Raw genomic sequence first — 9,514 nt, forward strand, 5'->3', positions numbered from 1 at the left:
TAGAAATTCTGGTCATATTTAGAGAAAATCTGGCAAGCTTTTTTGTAAATCCAAATTATAGTGGTTAAACTTTAAAATTTTAGGTGTTCTAGATGTTTTTGATGGTGCTGAATCCATTTCCATCATCAAAAACACGATTCAAACAGTGCCTCTACAAGATTTTTTGAAATTTTTTGCCCAGATTCCAAGTAGCCGTCTAGACAATTCCTCTGCCTCAATAAACGACTCCATTTTTAAATATTCATTTGGATAGACATTGATATGCTTTAACTAAAATTAAAATTTTAATTCTATAAATATGTGGTGATGCATGCAAGAGACCATGGACTCTAATGATTGATCTAAAAGTACATCAATGTTCTTTATTAAACAAGGGTGGCATGCAGCCGGGAGTCCTGCCGGTAGTAGCCAGCACAGAATGCACTTTGTGATAGACGGACTGATAACTATGCGGCCAGCGAGGGAGACAAATGTGATTAGTTAAATATCTATAAAGTGGGGCCTCTAACTTGCATCATTCCCATTCAACAATTTTGAGTTTGTTATCTTCTATGCATTGTAGGCTGGGGCCATGCCATTGGAAACTTGCATATCATTCATGGTAAGGAAAAGCATTTTACGTACCAAAATAATTTTTCCTCTCTTTGTACTGAAATGGTTGTTCACCGTATAGAACAGACCTTAAAAACATGTCACATGGTCGAGGAAAAGCTCGTCAAAATAAGGAATATTTGAGATATGTCATTATCTGAGATATTGACTAAAAAGTGGCGAGTCCAAACAAGGAAAAGGGAAAATAATACCTTAAAGACATGTCACATGGTCAAGGAAAAGCTCGTCTAAATAAGGAATATTTGAGATATGTCGTTATCCTCGTATGAAATATTGACGAAAAAGTGGTGAGCCCAAATAAGTAAAAGGGAAAATAAAGGTATAACCTATTGGAATATGTCATAATTCTCCTATGAAATATGGACAAAAACAAAAAAAGAAAGAAAACAAAGGTATAACTTATTCAGATTGATATAATGACTTATCTAACTATTTTGAAAGTAAAACTACTAGTTGTTAGCTAGGAGATCATATCTCGTATTGAGGTAATGAAATTATCTTTTCAGTTCCTTTTCTCCCTTTCCATTTGTCGAGTAGTAGACCTTAGCTCGAGTGTACGAAAAGGTATTCGACTTGACAGTTTTTGAGCTAATGAGTTGTTGTTTCCTTCTTTGGGTGGAGCTAGAATCCGATTGAAAAAGAATTAGTGGAAATTAGTTAATATCACAAGTTTGATTTAACTATTTAATTTATATATATATATATATATATATATCTTTTAAAAAAAAATTTGGAAAAATGTAATGCAACACCCTAGGTTGGATATGTGATTAGACATTTTATTAGGACGAAACGTATACAAAAAAGTTGTGAGCAGACATAATCGCTTGCAATAAGTGGAGGCTACTCGAGAGTAAAAGATGTTTCAACTTACCATCTTGTTCATTTCACATAATTACATGATACAATAGTGACTTGGGAATGGATATCCAATGGCATAGAAAACCGTCGAAGGAGTTAGAGCTAGAGAATGCTTAGAGAATGCTTACTCATAGGTGTTCCCCATCTTTGGTTGCTCGCGTAATTGATTTGGACATCATTATCGCAGAGGCATAGGGCTATCTCCTACTCAAACCTAAAGCATTTCGTGTATCAATTGGTGGCTACAACTCACATGATATTGTTTGAGTGCTCTTCTCACCTATTAGAGTTCGAGAAAATGTTGGGAATGTTAACTAATCTTTTGAGATTAATTATAACATTAGCACATTAGAATTGATAGTTTAGGTAGTTTTCTGATTACACTTAGGAAAACCACCAACATTTATGATTTGGTAACTCTATTTACTTGTATAAATACTTTATGATTGCACTCAATAAAATATACATTTCATTGTGGAGTTCATTGGGCCTATAACAATGGTATCAGAGCCAAGTTTGGAAAACCTCGGAGTCACGATCCATTGTACTTGGTTTGAACTCTAATGACATTTTGTAAGGTGGACAAGTTCCCGCTATGAATGTATGAGGTCGACAAGTTGCAGAGCTGGTGATCCGACCTGGTGGGAGTCGGTGTGTAGGACCAGTCAACAGTGTGCGAGAATAGTGGCTTTTGAAACCACCACAACACCACACATAGTGGTATTGAAAACCACTCTCAGTGCCCCCATAATGAATGTGGGCTATCAATTAATGCACTGAGTATATTTTTTCAAACTGCCTCTCGGGACCCCACATTACGCTAACGTTTAGAAATTTTTGTACCTTCATGTGCCATTACATCTGTTGGAGTGATCTAGACCATCGTTTGAATTGGCTCATGTGGTCCTCACATACGCTGTCCCCACCAATTGCAAGTTGTCCCCACGAATTGTGATGTCCATCATATGTCGTAAGCTTTTAACGACTATTTCATTGTCAATTGATGTCTGGTAATTTGTTAACCTCGAGTGGATATCATTATATTTTTTCTATGTTGTGAAGGCCTTGCCATGAGACTGTCGATCGCATACTAGGGTACTTTCAATTTATTTTATGGGCAGTGACATATTTTTCTGTAGCTCATCCAAATTATTAAAATATTTTTTGATTTCATTTAAAGATGACATCCATACTTTTGTTATTTGGTGTTGTTCTTTCTGGGAAAGAAAATTGCCGAGAATGGATAAGAAAACTCAAAAGTGCATTGTTTTTTAATGATTTGTGGAAAGATATTTTATAAGGAAAGAAAGACAGACGATAATGAAATTGCACCAGAAGCTCCAAAAGATGGAAAACAATGTGCTATTTAGCAAGTCAAAAATAATAAAGCATATTCCATGATTACAACATCTGTATCAGAAGAGGTAAGAAGGTACATTCATTCCTGTAACACAACATATGCAACATTAGAAATTTTAAAGGAACTCTATGATTCACATTCTGAATTAGAGATTATTCAGTTGTTATTGAATTTATTTAATTTGGAGATGAAGGAAAATGATCCAATGAGATTGGCTTCTAAAATAAAGGTTATTCTCTAGGATATAGAAGCCACAGGTGTTAAAGTAGATTTATAATTGACTGCCTTCATCAAGGCCCTGCACCTTGCATGCTCTCGCTACTTGGAATCTCTCCAAGCTAGTGGACAATTAAAGGATATTACTTTTGATAAGTTAGTAAATAAAATTGTCGAAAGATAAAAGGCTTTTGGTAAGAAAGAGCTTGTTTCTACTACTAATACATAAACCTTGTGTCATGCACAAAAGGAACATAAATCACAAAGTGAATCCGTCAGAGGTGGCAAGTATCCCAGAGGTTGAGGTAGAAGGAACTTGAGAGGCAAGGGGGGAATAACTACAATTAGGGTGATAGGCAACAAAATGACCAGAAACAGAAGATTTTTCAGTCTAAATCATATATCAAATGTAATAGGTGTGGAAAATTGGTCATAGTTCAATTAATTGCAGGGTTCCTTGGGAGAAGATTAGTAATGAAAAGAAAGAGCCAATTAATGACAAGACAGAGCAACCACCTTTTGACAAAAGTAAAAGAAATGAATCTGCTCATTATGTAGTTTCTCGGTACTATTTCAATATTGATAAGGCTTTTAATATGGCATTTTCTTCATGGGAAGGCAGTTCGATTTTAGATTCAGGTGCTACTTGTCATATGAAATTTCGAAAAGATCTTTTTAAAAGTTTCAGTGATAATATTGATGGTGTTGTTTATTTTGTTGATAAGTATGAACTTAAACCATCAGTAATTGGATCAATTAGATTAAAAATTCGACATTTAGTAGATTATATATTAAAGGATGTTCTTTATATTCCCCAATTTCAGAGGAACTTAATGTCCCTCATTCATATCAGACATCAAGGACATTCAATCCATATTTTTGATGGAATAATTGAAATTCGTAGAGAAATCAGTAATTTAGTAATTATGACACTATTGAAAATTAAGAGTAATTCATCTATTTCATATTCTGCTACAAATTTAGCTCTATTAGTTCAACAAGATAATCTTTTGTCATCAAGTTTATTATGGCATGCTAGATTTGGTCACATCACCTATAACAAAATTAGGATTATGAAAGAGCAGGGAATTACGAGTCTTCCCACTATTCCAAGAAATATCACACCATGTGATGCTTGCATCTTGGGGAAACATAATAAAAAACCATTTCATAGTTATGTTTCTAGATCTTCCAAAAAATTAGGTCTAATACATTCTGTTATGTGGACCTATGCTTATACCAACTACAAATGGAAATAAATATATAGTCACATTTATTCAAGGATGTATTGGGTTTATGTTTTGAAGGAAAATTCACAAGTTTTTGATATGTCCATAACATTTCATGCTATGGTTAACAATGAAATTCAACAAAATATTGGTATCTTAAGGACTGATAATGGAAGTGAATATACTTCAAAATCTTTTGAACAATATTTAACAGATAATGACATCAAACACCAAACTACTATTCTATATATTCCACAACAAAATGGAGTTGCAAAAAGGATGAATAGGAATTTGCTTAACATGGTTAGATCAATGATGTTTTTCAAAAATGTAAAATTAATGTTTTGTGCAGAAGCAGTGCTCTATCCAACATATATTAAAAATATATGTCCTTGTTCTATTCTTAATAACAAATCACCATATGAAGTTTGGTACAACAGGTTACCAACAGTTGAAAATTTTAAGATTTTTGGATCTACTTGTCATACACTTATTCCTAAGCATCAAAGAAACAAATTAAATGCCAAAAGTTGAAGTGTATGTTTCTGGGATATTCCAGTAGTTCAAAAGTATACATATTATGTGATGAATAAACCAGAACTTTTATTCTTTCCAGAGATGTCATTTTTTTTAAATCTGCAAAAGGTTTCTCTACTATTTATATACAACTTGCTCATTTAGAGAAATTTGTATCCAAGAAATTTTATTTTGAATCTGAAAATACAGTTCCACATACTGAGGGGGGAATCCCCATTCTGGATTAGTTTGTGGGTTTTCCATCTTTAGTTCATAAAAATGTTTTTTTTGAGGAAAATTTAGAAGATAATATTGTTTCTATAGAATCATAAAGTGTTCCTAAAAAAGTTCCTAAATAACCTATGTTTCAGGATGAGAAACCTTCACAACCACCTTAACACTGTTTGAGAAGATCCACTTATATTTGCAAACTTCCAAGCAAATATGGTGACTATGAGACACAAAGTTCTTCTACTGGTAATGTTTCTCGTGATTTTAATTATTCCACAATTAGTGAACCTATTTGTTTTAAAGAAGCTACTAATTTTGATGAATGGAAGGATGCAATGAAGAAAGAATATGATGCCCTTATTAAAAATGGCACATGTAGGTTAGTGGATCCTCTTGTTGGCATCAAAACTATTGGTTGTAAATGGGTCTATAAAGTCAAGTATAAAAGAGATGGTTCACTTGACAAATACAAGGACAAACTTGTAGCTAAAGGCTATGCTCAAAAGGAAGGCGTTGATTATACATAGAATTTTTCTCCTACAGCGAAATGGGGCACAATCATAACTCTGTTTTCTATTGCAGCACAAAAAAGGATGGAAGATACATCATATAGATGTGAAAACAACCTTTTTGAAAGGATATTTGAAAGAGGATGTCTATGTGTTTCAGCCTAAGCTTTTTGTTGTCAAAGGCAAAGGAAATAAGGTATGCAAATTGGTCAAGGCATTATATGGACTGAAACAAGCATCCCGTGCTTGGTATGAAAAGTTAACTAAACACCTCCTTAAGCTGAATTACAAAAAAATTGACCTAGTTGATGCAACTTTATTTGTCAAAGAGATTGGAAAATCTATTGTATATCTAGTTGTCTATGTTGATGATTTGATGATTACAGTAGGGAACAATGATAGTTATATAGTGTCTGTTAAAAGGGAGCAACATAATGTAGGTTTTAACCCCGTACAGAAATTACTTTCATAAGAATTCTAAAACATAGAAAATAAAAAATGTGAGAGCATAACACATAAAACACATACACAGATATTTTCCCCTACATCCCAAAACTGGGATTGCCATCTTGATTTTTCATTATGTTCCTTTCAATGTTACAATACATATATATACATGCCGAAGCATCTAATACCATGGACCGAAAACCATCGCGCCCAAAACCATGTGCGAAAACTATGCAAAAAACCATAGGTAGGTCTGCCCACCTAATATAGGGTCCAAAGACAAATTCCTTGGGGTGCTTCCCCAGACCCCCTAGAGGGGGGCTAACTGCCCCCCTCAAACCCCCTATTGCGCAGTCAGCACGACGAAAGGGGGCTCTGCACCCCCTCTAACCCCCTCGGTTTAACTAGGGGAGCTAGTCATGGAAAGAATATAACACAACCCAACATTCTCCCACTTGTTGTTTTCTTTCCACAAGGGGCCATAGGAGAGCTTAGTCATTTATCCAACCCTACAATGCCCATTGTTTCTCTACACCAAGAGAAATTCTCAGAGCTCACATATTTTGTCAATGCATCTACAGTATTCTTCAAAGTGTCCAACTTTACCAGCAACACCTTTTTGTATTCTATCATATCCCTCACAAAGTGATACTGAACATTAGTGTGCTTTGTCTTTGAATGATAGGCAGGGTTCTTTGCAAAGAATATTGCACTTTGGCTGTCACAGTCTATCCTTATAGCTCCTTGTACTAACCCCATACTTGAACATAGTCTCTGCAATCAAACTACTTCCTTGCTTGCATGAGTGGCTACCATGTATTCTTCTTATATAGTTGATAGTGCCACTACAGATTGTTTCTTACTCATCCAGCTGAATTCACCTCCAAATAGGTTAAACACATACCCACTTGTATATCTTCTCTGATCCAGATTTCCAGCCCAGTCTACATCAACAAAGCCACGAATATCCAACACTCTGTCCAATCTTGGTCTTCCTTGGTAGCACAAACCATAATCATTAGTGCCACGCAAATAACTAAAAACCCTCTTCACTGTTTTCCAGTGCTCCTTCCCTGGTTTTGACATAAACATGCTTAATACTCCCACTTCATGTGCAATGTTTGGTCTAGTATAGACCATCGCATACATCAAGCTACTGACTGCACTTGCATATGAAACACGGGACATGTCCTCTTCCTCTTCTTGTGCCTTGGGACACTGTTCAGGAGATAACTTCACACCTACAGGAATAGGAACCTTCACCAGTTTACTATCCTGCATATTAAACCTCTACAATATTGTCTCAACATACTTCCTCTAGTCTAACTAGAGCTTCCTCTTTGCCCGACCTCTTTTAATTTCCATGCCCAAAATATAGTTTGTAGCACCAAGATCTTCCATGTCAAATTTGGAGGACAATTGGGTCTTCAAATCCTGGATAATTTCTTTGTCATTTCCAACCAGCAACATATCATCCATATACAAGACCAGATAAATAACACAGTCACCAATTAATTTAAAATACACACAGTGATCTACTTTGCTTCTAGTGAATCCAAGTCCCTGTATAAATGTATCAAATTTCTGATACCACATCCTTGGTGACTATTTTAACCCATACAGAGACTTGTCTAACTTTCATACTAGTTCTTTCTTACCCTTCACCACAAAGCCTTAAGATTGCTTCATGTAGATCTCCTCTTCCAGATCCTTGTGAAGAAATGTTGTCTTCACATATTTGTTCTACCTCAAAATCAAAAGCAACAGCAACATATAAAAGTAATCTAATAGAAGCTACCTTGGCAACAGGAAAAAAAAAATCACCAAAATCAATTTGTGGCACCTGGGAATAATCTTTTTCTACCAACCAAGATTTGTATTTCTCCACCTTTCCTTCTACATTTGTCTTCTTCTTGAACACCCATTTGCTACCAATGGGTTTCCTTCCAGCCGGCAACTCCACCAGATCCCAAGCCTCATTTTTGTGCAAAGATGCCATTTCATCAACCATGGCCTCTTTCAAGAGTTTTCCATCCTCTGAAATTTATTGCTTCCTTCACAGTTCTGGGATCATCATTAGTAATAGATAAATCAAAATTTGAACAGAAAACAGATGGACTATACCTTTCTAGTTTCCTTCTTTCTTGAACTGATCTTCTCACAACCGGAGTTTGTGGATGTTTGTCTTCTAATTCCTCCTCTGCTGTAGAGTCTGATTCTTCCTCCTTTAGCTCAAACTCTATCTTCTCAGGTTCCTTTGGTTGGAATTCATGTTTAATAACATCTTTCACCTCTCTAAACACCACTTCTTGGTTGTACGCAACCTTCCTTCTTACTGGGTTCCAAAGTTTCTAACCCTTTAGACCATCCTTATACCCAATAAAGATGCACTTTTCATATTTACTATCCAACTTTTTTCTTTTATCCTATGGAACATGTACATATGCATCACATCCCAATACCCTAATATGTGAAAGAGAGGGTTTCTTAACAGTCCATACCTATTGTGGAGTCTTATCCTCCAAAGTTGATGAAGGTGATCTGTTGACCAGGTAACATGCAATCTCCACTACCTCTACCCAGAATTTTTGTCCTAACCTGACACCACTGAGCATGTTTCTTCCCCTTTCCATCAATGTCTTGTTCATTCTTTCTGCAACTCCATTTTTCTCAAGTGTGTATGGAGTAGTATTCTGCCGTGCTATACCACACTTCTTACAGAATTCTTCAAATTCCTTCTTACAAAACTCTCCACCATTATCTGTCCTCAACACCTTTATCTTCTTCTCTGTCTGGTTTTCCACCTAAGCCTTAAATTCTTTAAACTTGTCAAAGACTTGAGATTTCTTCTTAAGGAAATATATCCATGTATTCCTTGAGAAGTCACCTATAAATGATACATAATACACAGACTTACCCAATGATGGAACCTTCACAGGTCCAAACACATCACTGTGCACAAGCTCTAATATCTGTTTCACCCTCTTACCACCAGAAGGGAAAATCCCCTGATTCTACTTCCCATATACACAATTTTCATAGAAATCAAAATCCATAGAGCTATTAGTCATACCTTCTAGCATACCTTTACCATGAAGTATTTGAAGGGCTTTCTCTCCAATATTTCCAAGCCTTTGATGACATAGCATTGTCTTTTCTCCAGAGACCACTAGATTTTCTGCTTCACTTTCAGGAACCACAAAACTGTTGCACCCATCAACAACAGTGCTACCTTGCAGCTTGTACAGAGTTCCAATCTGAACTCCCTGCATCAATACCAATGCTTCCTGAACCATCTTGTAGGTATCCTTCTTGAACACTATTTTTACACCTGCATCATCCAGCTTGCTTACAGAAATCATATTTCTAGCTAATGCAGGAATATGCAGAACACCCAGAAGTGTTCTAATCTTCTAATCCTTCCACCTTGCAAATTCAACTCAAATTTTACGTGACCAATGATTTTAGCCTTCCTATCATCCCCCAAGAAGACATCACCACCATCATATTTCTCATACTCGCAGAACCACTCT

This window comes from Pinus tabuliformis, chromosome X (assembly GCF_031772625.1).
Source record: "Pinus tabuliformis cultivar Carrire ecotype Pingquan chromosome X, CPIR1, whole genome shotgun sequence".
In the NCBI taxonomy this organism is placed as follows: domain Eukaryota; kingdom Viridiplantae; phylum Streptophyta; class Pinopsida; order Pinales; family Pinaceae; genus Pinus; species Pinus tabuliformis.